Source organism: Salarias fasciatus, chromosome 17, assembly GCF_902148845.1.
Source record: "Salarias fasciatus chromosome 17, fSalaFa1.1, whole genome shotgun sequence".
In the NCBI taxonomy this organism is placed as follows: Eukaryota; Metazoa; Chordata; class Actinopteri; order Blenniiformes; family Blenniidae; genus Salarias; species Salarias fasciatus.
The window spans coordinates 1,043,138-1,055,347 of record NC_043761.1 but is presented as its reverse complement, the minus strand read 5'-3'; positions in this window follow the sequence as shown (position 1 = coordinate 1,055,347).

Sequence of the window (12,210 nt, the reverse complement as noted above, 5' to 3'; positions counted from 1 at the left end):
GTTCCCTGCGCTGATTGGCTGTGATGCATCCATACGTGGTTATTTCACCACGTGAGTCTGCTGCACAGCTCCAGTTTTGCCGCGCAGCAGCGGAGGTTTGTCTTCTCGTCACTTTGGGGACATCAGTGAATGTCACTGTCTTTTCAGAGGTTTAGATGAAGAGGAAAACTCGTGAACGATAATTGGGATCGCGCCTAAACGGGCCACAGGTCGACGGCAGTAATCGGATTACTGAGGCGCCGCAGCCAGCAGAGGCGGCGGCGGCGCGCCGTGCGCTCCGGAGTCTCCATAAAAGTTGGTGCGCGCAGAGCGCAGCTGTCAGACCGGGCGGGGACGCGGCGGAGCGCGGACCTGCGGGATGGAGTGATCCGCCGGGGTCCGCGGCACTTCACCACAGCCTCCGGGTTCACCTCGAGCGCGAGATCCGCTCCGCTGGCAGACGGGCGCGCGCCCGGCTCGGCTGCTTGTGGACTATCGGAATAAGAGAGTCTGGAGGTTTGGATGTAGGAGGCTGTCGGCTCTGCTTCTGGATGACATCCGTGCGCATCGTGCGTGATATTCCAGTTTGATTTCATCCAGGAGAGTGGAGTTTTTTTTTTATTTATTTATTTATTTTTTTAAATTCCCTGCCCTGATTTTGCAGCCAGTCCAAATGTCTCCGCAGCGCAGACTCTCTGGATTGTAGCAGCCGCTCCGCCGATGGTTCAGACTGGGCGTTAAGGTGCGGGACGGGAGGGGACGATTCCAGGTAAGAGTCACTCAGGACATTCTGCCCTCTTTAATGAAATAAAACACGGGGAGCGGCCGCGATCAGCGGGGGCAGAAACACCGGAGCCCATCAGCGCCGCGAGTCGCTCCTTCAACACATAATTCTGACTTCTTCCCGCACAGAAACCCTGATCTGCACCGCTGGCTCATATTTAACCACGGCGCCTCATATCTGCTTTTCATTAATTAGTTTTTCTTTTCCTTTTCTTTCATGATTCCATGCGTAAATCCCTGCGCGTAAAAGCTCTAATAATGGAGTTAAACCAGGGGTTCGTGTCTGTTACAGAGCTCTGCAACTTTGTTCAGTGGATTAATCACACACACGAGATCAGTAGAGAAGAACAGAGTCTTCATTTATGTATTTGGAGTGATGACAGGAGGGAATTTGGAAGGAATCTGATGAGCGCTCACCTGAAGCGAGCCAGAGAAGCGCATTAAAACAGAGAAGGGATTCATCATGCTGAGTTAGGAGATCTTTGAGGAAAACGTGGAACTGAGGTTGTGCTTGTTGGCCGTGAAGCCAAAACTCCTGCAAGCAGCTCAGCTGTAATTAGAATCCCGATCATTAATATTTCCATCAATATTTAATTTACACATTACATCCAGGAGCTGTCGGAGCCCCGGAGAGATTCCTGTGACATTTTTATTAAAACCCGAGCAGCCTGGAAGCTGCTGGGCTTCACACACACACACACACACACACACACACACACACACACACACACACACACACACACACACACACACACACACACACACACACACACACACGCACACACACACACACACACACGCAGAGTTTAGAAGAGATGCTCTAAAGCTGGAAGTCACATGTGTGAAGAAATAGTTTGTCAAATGTTGAGTTGAAATGGACAAAAAATGAACATTTCTACAGAAAAGTTCAGACAGACTGGCCTTTCCTGCTCGCTGGGCAGGTTTACTGTTTGACAGATGAAGAGAAAGTTAAAGCTAAAAAGTTAAAGACAAAAAATGGCAAAAGAAAATGTTTAAAACAAGATATAAGCTGCCAACTGCTTAAAAACCAGAATATAAAAACTCTTTTTATCTGGTGCAAACTGATGAAAGTGGCCGTGTTTAAAGGATAAAACAGCAGGAAATGCTAAAATGACCAAAAAAAAATAAAAAAACTGTTAAAACACCTTAAATTGCTCGAAACTGTTTGAAAAAAATGCATAAATTAATTACAAAAAATAGCTGAAACTAGCAAAATGTGGCTTAACAGATAATAACTTTTTTGAAATATCAATTATCGTTTTTAGATTTCGTGAACTTAACATCAGCTGCTGATTAGTAAATATATAAAAACTTCATGTTCAAGTTTATTTTCAGTCTTAATTTAATATGAATGGATGAAGAGGTTTGGAGATTCACTTCATTTGGTGAAAAATATGCAAAAAAAAAAAACTAACTTTCAGCATAAAGCATGTCGTACATGACAGTAGAATAATTATGTAATTTATTTTTAATCATACTGAGAGGAAATAGTTCATCTTATGGAGTCAAGCGGTTCCTGAATGACAAGAACATAAAGGTGTTAGAATTTAATTTTTATTCCTCGAGTAGTTTCTGAAGAGTAGATTCCAGTGAAGAATATATGTCACACATGATTTTTAATCTATAATTATAATTGTATAATTCGAATTAGACATTATATAATTATTATTCTAATTCTCTCTGCTGCTGCTGGACGACCTGACAGCTCCGTCCGGCGCCGGCGGTCCGGACGCCGTCCCCGCTCGGTTTTGACCTCCCTGCTGCTGTGGAGCCGTGCGGCCTTAAAGGGATACTTCAACATTTTGGCAAATTGGCCCATTTAGCGCAACTCCTCAGTCATTAGAGCAGCAGACTGACTGTTTTTGTGAGGCGAGCTGTTGTTTATCCAGAGGCGAGTCGGGGAAGGTTTTCGGGACGGACACAATGGAAGTGGACGGTATTTTTGTTCCCCCTCGTCAAACTCATCAAATACACAATCCAACAACCCCAAAACACTTTGGTGGACACGTTATAATCCACACATTCACTACGCTGTGGAACACCAACAAATAATACTGTAGCGTTACGACACTGAAGCAAATACTGGGAACTACTTTTTCTGTTGAAATCACTACGCCCAGACGCCATGTTTAGTAAGTAGTTCCGTCTCAGCAGTCTTCGCATAAACAACTCAGTCTGGTCATTTAGCATTAATATTTCACAGTGTAGTTGAGTGGAGTAGAGTAGTTGTCATTGTCGTTGTTGTTGTCATTGTTGTTGTTTTTGTTGTTGTTTTTGTTGTTGTTGTTGTTGTTGTTGTCTCTCCTCACACATGTGCAGAAAAACAGTTTACTGCACATCAATCAAACTTTATTTGTTAGGCACGTGCACAGTGACGGCCTTTCTAAAAAAAAATGTGCATTTCAACTTGTTTCCATGGAAACGCAGTGGGAGTGATTTTGGAAAGTTTCACCTTTTCAAATAACGGCGTCTGCGGCGAGTCGGAGCGCCGTTGTCGTGGAAACGGAGCCAAAAAATGCAACGGAAGCGTGTCGACGTGTAAACAGAGCTCTAAAGTTGTTAAAGTACTACAAAGATTTTAGAGGAAAAAAAAATCCAGAAAAATGAGAACTTTGCGATGCAGTGTGCCGGAAGCCCCGCCTCCTCCTGCAGAGCCGCCGGCGTCCGATTGGCCGCCACTGCCCGGCGGGTTGACGTGAGCAGGAAGTGAAGGAATCTCTCCTCTCTTCTCTCTCTGCCTCATTTGAAGTCAAATAAAAACCAGCAGCCGCTGAATAAACAGGAGAGAGATTCCTGTTCTCCGCTCTGACCCGCGCCTCCTGCGTTCTCTCCTCACCTGCTGACAGCCTTTTGGCGAAGCTTCGTCTCCGCCGGCTTCGTATTTGATGCTTGAGTCGTTTCCTCCGCCGTGACTCACGTTCTGACACACACACACACACACACACACACACACACACACACACACACACACACACACACACCCCGAGTCGACAGTGTTGGTAAACAACCGTCTTGAAGAACAGACGTTCAGGAAGCCGTGTCGGCGTTGGGACTGGGTCGGTGGTTTTTGGCGGGAAAAGGCGTCCAGTGAGGAAACAGCGCCGGACGCAGACGGAGAGAAAGTGTCCAGATACCGAGTCCTGCTGTGTCTCTCGCCCTGTGTTTTGGACGGCGTCCCGTCCCTTCGTCCTGGCGGCGTGGCGGCGTGCGGACGGCGTGCGCCGAAGCCCGTCCGGGTTCGGTGTCCTGTTCAGAACCTCAGCGCTCTGGAAGCCACAGCGGAGGAGTCCACAGCTCCTGACTGCGGGTTCAGGTCGCGGCCAAGGTCAAAGTCTTCCCCGCCGCCGCCGTTCTGTCCCGCCACCGTTCTGTCCCGCCGCCGCCGTTCTGTCCCGCCGCCGCCGTTCTGTCCCGCCGCCGCTGCCTCTTCTAATCCCGGCGTGTTTTCATGTCAGGCTTTCAGAGCAGATCTCTCACCCGACAACATCAGTGAAATTTTACAGCAGGAATGAAGAAAGCCGAAGTGGAGGATTTGCTTCTAAACAGCAATTTAATAAAAGCTCACATTTAAAATCCGCCTCAGTCGGAGGTTTATTTATTTCCCTAAATGTTTCTCCACAAAGTGACGGAGCCGAAGTCATAATTCTGGCGGCCGACATGTAAACCTGGAGACACGTTCTGTTTCCTCTCATCGCTTCAGGAGCAGCTTTTTCCTCGTTGGAACCTTTTCAAAAAGTTCCAGCTTCAGAGCCGTTGGAGGCTAACGGCTAGCAGCTAGCTAGCAGCTAGCTAGCAGCGAGCTAGCAGCGAGCTAGCAGCGAGCTAGCAGCGAGCTAGCAGCGAGCTAGCACCGAGCTAGCAGGCAGAACGGCTGTTTCAGCCGCAGAGCTGATCTTTTATTGTGATTTTTGAACCGGCCTGTTTTTACTTCGTCCTCTTTCCTCCGGAGAGTTCAGTGAAACGCCGCCGCCGCCGCCTGTTTAGAGGAAAACATCGGAGAAAACTCGTTTGATGCTGAAAAGAGGAGCTTCTGCAGAGACCCGGCTGCAGTCCGCAGAAATACACCTTTAATAAGAACAGATTCACACGGCTTCCTGGAAGACGGTTAAATATTTATTGTATCTGTAAATGTGTGTGTGTGTGTGTGTGTTTTGCCCTGGCAGGATTTCACTCCCTCTCACACACTCCGGCTGAGCGGTGGGCCTGGTTTTTGCCCCCCCTCCCCCCTCGGGCCATTTGACCCGGGCTGTAACCCAAAGACCTGGTCCTGCCGCCGGTGGCTTCCAGGCCGACCGCTCTCCCCCACTTATCTGGCAGATCAGCCTTCTAATTGCTTACACACACACACACACACACACACACACACACACACACACACACACACACACACTGTGACGCTGTCGGCCGTGTAGCCGGCGTGGAGATAAGGGTTACACCGCCACAGGATGAGCGGACCGCAGAGAGACAGGGCCGGGGCGTCCCGGCGGTCCCGGGGGGACGCCGCGGCAGGAAGTCGCCCCGGACGGCCGATTCATTTCAGACGGGCAGCGCCTCGGACCGCGGCGCCCGCGGAACCGAGCCGGTCTGCGGCGAGCAGCTGAGGCTCAGAGGGATCAGAGCTACAGACGTTCCGGAGGAGTCGTCCCCGTTTCCAGCTGAACTCAGTCGAGGGTCGGGAACGGCGAGCCCCCGGACCGCCGCGGCCCCCGGGACTCTGCCGAGCCAGATGTTCCTGCTGCCAGTTCGTTCTGCGTTCTGGACGGATTCATATTGAAATCAGTCCATTAGCAGAGCGATTTGCTCCGGCGGGCGCAACCGGAAACAGCAGGTTCCTGCTGGTTTAACGAAACGATTCAGACGGTCTGCGGAGCGGATCTGAAGCAGGTCGCCGCAGGTCACTGAAGCAGCAGGAAAGGACCGTTTGAGCTCCTGATCAAAACTGTGACCGAAAGCTGCATCAGTCTGTTGTTTCAGATTAAAAACGGATCGGATGAGAAAAGTCCTGCTGACTGAATCACGCAGACCTCAGTTCATTCCAGAGTCAGACGCCTGCTGCAACGTCAGGATCTCCAACGTGAAGAATCGTTCGTCTGAAGGAATCTTCCCTGCTTTACTTTCAGGATCTAATGTTTGAGAAGGAATCATGTTTAATTTGAACAAAATAAGATTTTGACCAGTTTGTTTCAGTTTTTCCTCCATTTGTTTAAAATATTTTCTAATGCAGGAAATTCACTTCCTGAGCTGAAAACCGGCTTTTTGTGTCAATCAGAGAAAAAACAAGCGTGGCTTCAGCTCAGAGTCAGACACTTGAATCTTGCTGTGTGCACAAAGCCCAATTTGTTGTGCTTTGCTCAGAGGACTCCGGGCGGCAGACGCCGCTGGAGCCGGAGCTCATTTTATTTGGAGCACAGAAAGAAAACCGAGAAGCAAAAATTCAAAAGATCAGAATCTCAGAGTCCCGGGAGATGAGAGGGGCGATGATGAGGCTCTGCAGAGCGACAGACTCACAACCCGACGACCAGAACACACAGCAGACACACAACCCGACGTCCAGAACACACAGCAGACACACAACCCGACGTCCAGAACACACGGCAGACACACAACCTGACCACCAGAACACACGGCAGACACACAACCTGACCACCAGAACACACGGCAGACACACAACCCGACGACCAGAACACACGGCAGACACACAACCTGACCACCAGAACACACGGCAGACACACAACCCGACGACCAGAACACACGGCAGACACACAACCTGACCACCAGAACGCACGGCAGACACACAACCTGACGACCAGAACACACGGCAGACACACAACCTGACCACCAGAACGCACGGCAGACACACAACCTGGACCCGAGCTCCATGCAGACCATCAGGCCCGGCTGCCATCAGCAGCGCTCAGAGCCCGGATCCGGGCCCAGCTGGTCCGGGACGCCTCGGTTCGCCCGGCGCCGTCGGAGGACGGCGCCGGGCGAACCGACGGTTTCCTCCTCGCTCCCGCTGAAGGACGCGGCGTGAATCAAGTCCTGGAACAGCCTCCTCTAATGAGCGCTGAGCAGCTGAGGAACCAATTACGCCGCCGAGCTCCTGGCGGTGACAGCTAATTACAGAACCGGCGGCGAGGAAACGTTTCCTCCTCCTCGGACTTCAGACCGTCGTCAGACTCAGCCTGAGCTGCTTTCAAACCTCCTCCCGGTCAGGGCCCGGCCAGCCTCACGCCTGCAGCGAGGAGGGATCCAACGCCGCCGCTTCACCCCAAAGCTTCGCTGACGACGACGACGATCGTCTCTCAGCTGCTCCCCGACAGGCTCTAAGCCAGGAGGCGGTTCGTGATCCTTACATGTCGTCAAACAATCGAACTCCAGCATAAACTCCCAGATCCGGTGGAGATAAATGAAAATAAATCACCATATAAGTGAAATCCGTCTTTTTCACCATTTCCAGCCACGAGGCTGCTGCTCGACCTCCAGGTTCATTATTTAAAGATCACTGCTTCACACTTAAACCTGTAAAACGGCGCAGCTCGATACCAGAACTCTCCTCCGGTGTCAGAGTGAGAACGTGGCGATCACTCTCTGCAGCAGAGTGAAACTCTGAGGAACGGCGGTCCCTCGGGCGACGGCGACCGAACACAAAACGCTGCGATTTAACAGCAATAAGGACAGTACAGCGCTTCCTGCAGGAAACCACTCCAACCAGGGAAAAACACTTCCTGCTCATATTTCTTGTGCACTTTTGTGTCACTTTGCTGTGTAGAAACTCTCAAAGGTTTCAAAGCATGAAATAAAGCGCCTTGAATATGGAGACAAGCGAACCGCGAGGAGCGTCTGGTTCTCCGACCCGGAGGAGGTTTGCTGAGAAACATGACACCGAAGGAACCTGGAGGAGGCCGTGCACGGTGGTGCACGGTGGCGCCCGGACCGACCGCCATTGATCGTCCTGCTCAGACTCTCCGGTGGCTCCTCATGCTGCCTCCTCACATCCGGCCGGTCTTTGAACTGGACTCTGGTTTGCACCGACGGTGATTTCCTGACGGCTGCGTTCGGCCTCGGCGGCGCCAGTGGGCGGCGTTCTGGTGGCTCGGTCGTCGGCCGTGTGCGACGCCTCGTGCGATCGTTTCCCCGTCGACAGGAATCCGGCTGACACACCTTTAATGGCAGCATCGGAGCAGCCTTCCGCCGCCGCTGCGCCGAGTCAGGCGGCGGCGGCTTTTCAGGGAGCTTCTGAGTGATCGTAATGAGCTGGAGGAGACGGCGGCGCCGCGGCTGGAGCCGCCACGGCGCCCAATTATCCGCCGGCACCTGTCGAAGCTGATCGAGGCTGTACGGAGTGGCGAGCGTGTAGGCCCCGCCCCCCTGTGCAGCTCTCTAATGAGAGCCGGTCTGCGGCGGCCATCGCACTGATTTCATCCCGCTGGAAAAACGCCGCTGTGATTTCTGAGTCAGCTGAAACAGAGACGGGACATCGGCGGCGGCGGCCTAATTGAGTGAATCTTCATCGTCGCTTCTCTCCACTCCGCTCTGATCCTCCGCCCTCCGTTTCCTCTCCAGGCCTGGTTTAATCGTGACGGTAAAATGTTGCCGCGGCTCATTTTCTGGCGAGCAGCGAAACGCTAATGTTTGCTTCCCGACGGCTCCGGCGCGCAGAACGCCGCCCGCTGATGGTCGCAGGAATCTCCAGACCGCTGGAAAGAAAGTTACATAACAGAACAAAGCTCAAATCCACATCAGGGTTGGTCTCAGACACACTATTTATATCCTACGACTCCCTCAGTCACATCTTGAAGTCTTGTTTCTGAAAACAGCGTTAAATGCATCAGTGTCAGTGTTACGGTTGGTTTTTAATGTGCGCCTCACAAAGGTGTAAAGCCCCGGTTTGTTTCTGAAAAAGCTGCTCTGTAAGCAGACGTCGTTTTTGTCATGGAAATGCAAAAGTTTTTTGCAACAAAACACAAAAACGACGTGTTTTCACCGGGACTGTTGTGCAAACGTCGCCTGAATTTGGTCTCAAACCAACCTGGGTTCTAACTTCTCACTTTGTTTCTTCCAAGTGGAACTTTTCACATTTGAGCATCGTTTCCAGCGCCGTCTCGTCACGAACACACACACACAGACACACACACACGCCCGTGTTGATAGATTGTGTAATAACGGTGGGGCTTGTAATAAATTGTCTTTACATGCTCGGAAAATGCAATAAAGTCTGGTCAGGCAATCAATTCTCAGATAACGAACGTCACAGGATCACATTATCAGCATGTGAGACGTATCGCGGCGGGAACTGATGGTCCCGTGATATTACAGAGAGGAGAACGGCTCCGACTGCTGCAGCTCCCGTTATTAAATGTCCTCTTGTCTTGCAGGTTGTACTTTCTTTTTTTTAGATTTGGTGTCATGATTGTGCTTTCAGTCAACAGTCAGTTCTCACTCCAGGGCAGTAAAAAGTGACTCTTCTCTCATTTAAATGACCGCAGTGAAACGTGTCGGCGGCTCAGGCAGCGGCTCATTTCTCTCATTATTAAATCTCTGAGGCGGGGACCGTTCTGTGTGAACGAGCAGATCATTAATGTCGCGTCGCTTTGGGACGCTTTGCCCCGCCCCCCAGATCTGAACCCTGCCCCGCCTTCTTCCACGTTTCAGCTTCTTCCTTCCCATTGATCGTGTGACGAAGCGACGACCCGGCCGCCGTCCTTTTGACACCGAAATCCACTCGCAGTCTGGCTCCGCCCTCTTCGCCAAGGCCCCGGGTCCAGCAGGCCTGGTTTCAGGGTAGGAGGGAGGGTGGCGCCCATTGGGTCCACGATGCTCGGCCAGATCTCCTTCCTTCCATTTCAGCTTTTTCTGCCAGAAAATGGGAAAAGTTGCGGATTAATTCCAGCTAATCCTCCATTTCTCTACTGGCTGTAAGACTTGTTCCTCCGCCGTCGCCGAGACGAGCTCCGGCTTATTGTTCAAGGAGAATGTTGTCTCTGAAATCAAGAGTGTGTCTTCGCCTTGCATTAACCCCCCTCCACACTCACACACTTCCACATCTGCTCGGGAAGCTTGTGTTGAGGCGTTGATCTCTTGTGGCTTTATTTCCATCTGATTCTGTCAAAAATGTGACGGACTCCTTGTTTCAGGTTTTTACTGCAGATTGAAGTTTTATTCTTTTAGCTGTTTTCTACATCTCTTTGTATTCCCGTCACAAACCCCCACAAATTCTTAATATGCTTCCAAACAAAGATACTCTGGAGAACATGACATAGAATCCACAATCACAGCACGAAAGCTCATGTTTGGCAGGACCATGATCCACTGAACACATCCAGAAACACTCTTTTCTTCACTCTTTTAAGTAGTTTTGTAATTCAGTGACGTTCAATAAAATCCACCAGTCTCAAATCTCACTTCTGTGTTTTTCACTTAAAGCTCGGGTAGACGGCGTTGTCTAAAAGCACTTCCTGTCATACTGAGTGAAACGCTCCCTGCCCCCTGGGAGAAGTCAATACATCATGTGGACGGAAAAAACCTGACCACTGTAGCGGCCACAGGACAGTAAAAACTCCGACCAATCGTAAGGCGCGGACCGCTCTTCAGGAACCAATCAAATCCCTTCGCCGTTCTACCAGCCCCCTGCGCGTACATTTCAATGGCGTGCGCTGGCCCTGGTTCAGAGCGCGTTGCCAAGGCGCTCTCGCCGCTCGCCGCTCGCGGAGCGGCGCGCTGCGCTCCTATGCGCGTTCAGAAAGGTTCGTAACATTGGAGGCGATCACAAACTCGGTGCGCGGCGCTTCCACGTCTGGTGCGTTCGCTCCCAACGGGAGCTCCTCCAATGGGGTGGGAGCTGGGCGGGGCCTTGGGGAGATGCTACATTCGTGCTACATGCTAGTTTTCCAAGATCGCCGACCCGAGCTTTAATTCAGAGTGAAGAGAAGTTTGTATCTGGTTGTGATCAGAAACTGGAGGAGATTATTGTGACTCTCTGGACTCCAAACCGTCTTTTCACGGACAGAATAAGCAGCAGATCAGGCTGTTTTTCTGAGGCTCGATGGTTCGATCAGACTGACTCCTGATGGAGTTATAACAGCTGATCTGAGTGTGTGTGTGTGTGTGTGTGTGTGTGTGTGTGTGTGTGTGTGTGTGTGTGTGTGTGTGAAAGAGGCTGATCAGACGGAACAGCCCAGTCTAACATGAAGACATGAGCGTCGTCTGCACGAGGCTTTAGTCGTTAATAATGACGCTGTTACTACAGTCAGAGACCTTGTAAAGTGTGGATTCCAGTTCCTGCACCACAGAGAAGCTTCCTCTCATTAGAGGAAGTGAGGATGAAGATGTTCTGGCGTCGGCTGAGGATGAAGATGTTCTGGCGTCGGCTGAGGATGAAGATGTTCTGGCGTCGCTGACAGCAGGAGAGACGGTGAAGCCTCGTTCATTTCCCCCGCCGGTCTCACTCCTCTTCCTCACTCCTCTTCCTCAGCGGGCGACGATGAGCCTTGTAGCACTTTGTCTCTGCGCTGGAATCCACGGATACGGCACGTGCGTCACGACCCCGGCCGCCGCCGCCGCCGCCGCCGCCCTTTGACACGGCCTCGGTGGGAGGGCTCCGGCGCGGCGCCGAGTGATAATTGGCGAGCGGAGCTTCTCGAGCCCGAGAGCTAATTAAAGAGTATCATCACGGCGTGTCAAGTCCTGGCTGCTGTCAGCTGAGGAGTTTCATTAGACACTTAAAAATAGATTTCCCCCGAGCTCCCCTCCTCCCCTCCACCTCCCCCCCCCATCAGAGCCAGGCGCCGGATCGCTCCACCTGATTGGCTGCGGCTCAGCCGGGCTGGGAATTTTGGGGTTTCCAATCACAGAGCGGAGGAGGCGGATTGTTTCTGCAGGAAAAATCAGACGTAAATCTGAACCTGATTTCATCAAGACACATTTCCTCTAAAGAAACCTTCACACTGGAAGATTTATCACCATCTGGAAACTCCTGATATCAAGTCGACGGTCGAACCGCCGCCAAACAAATAACTGCTTTTCAAACGAGTTTTCAGGCGTTAAAATAGTATGAAGCAACAGTTTGAAACTCGACTGGAGGCACAGATACAAGCATTAATTAATCTAAAGCTTTTAAACAGTAGAACCACAGTGTAGAGCAGAGAGCCTCACCGATCAGAACATCAGCAGAACAGAAAGACATGGAGCCTGAAAATCAACAGAGGACAGAAAACAGATGTTTGTGTTCAGTTCCCGCACAACGATCAGAGAAGGCAAAACAGCTGCAGTGGTTGAATTAATACAAAAATGTTCCAACTAATGAGGGTTTTTTTTATTTGCGTAAAATTAAATCTGTTGTTCAGCATTTTTCTGAGAGAATCAGGAGAAAGATCCGTTTTTAGCTTCATGCTAAAAGGAACATGTTCCTACATCCACCTCTGCTTT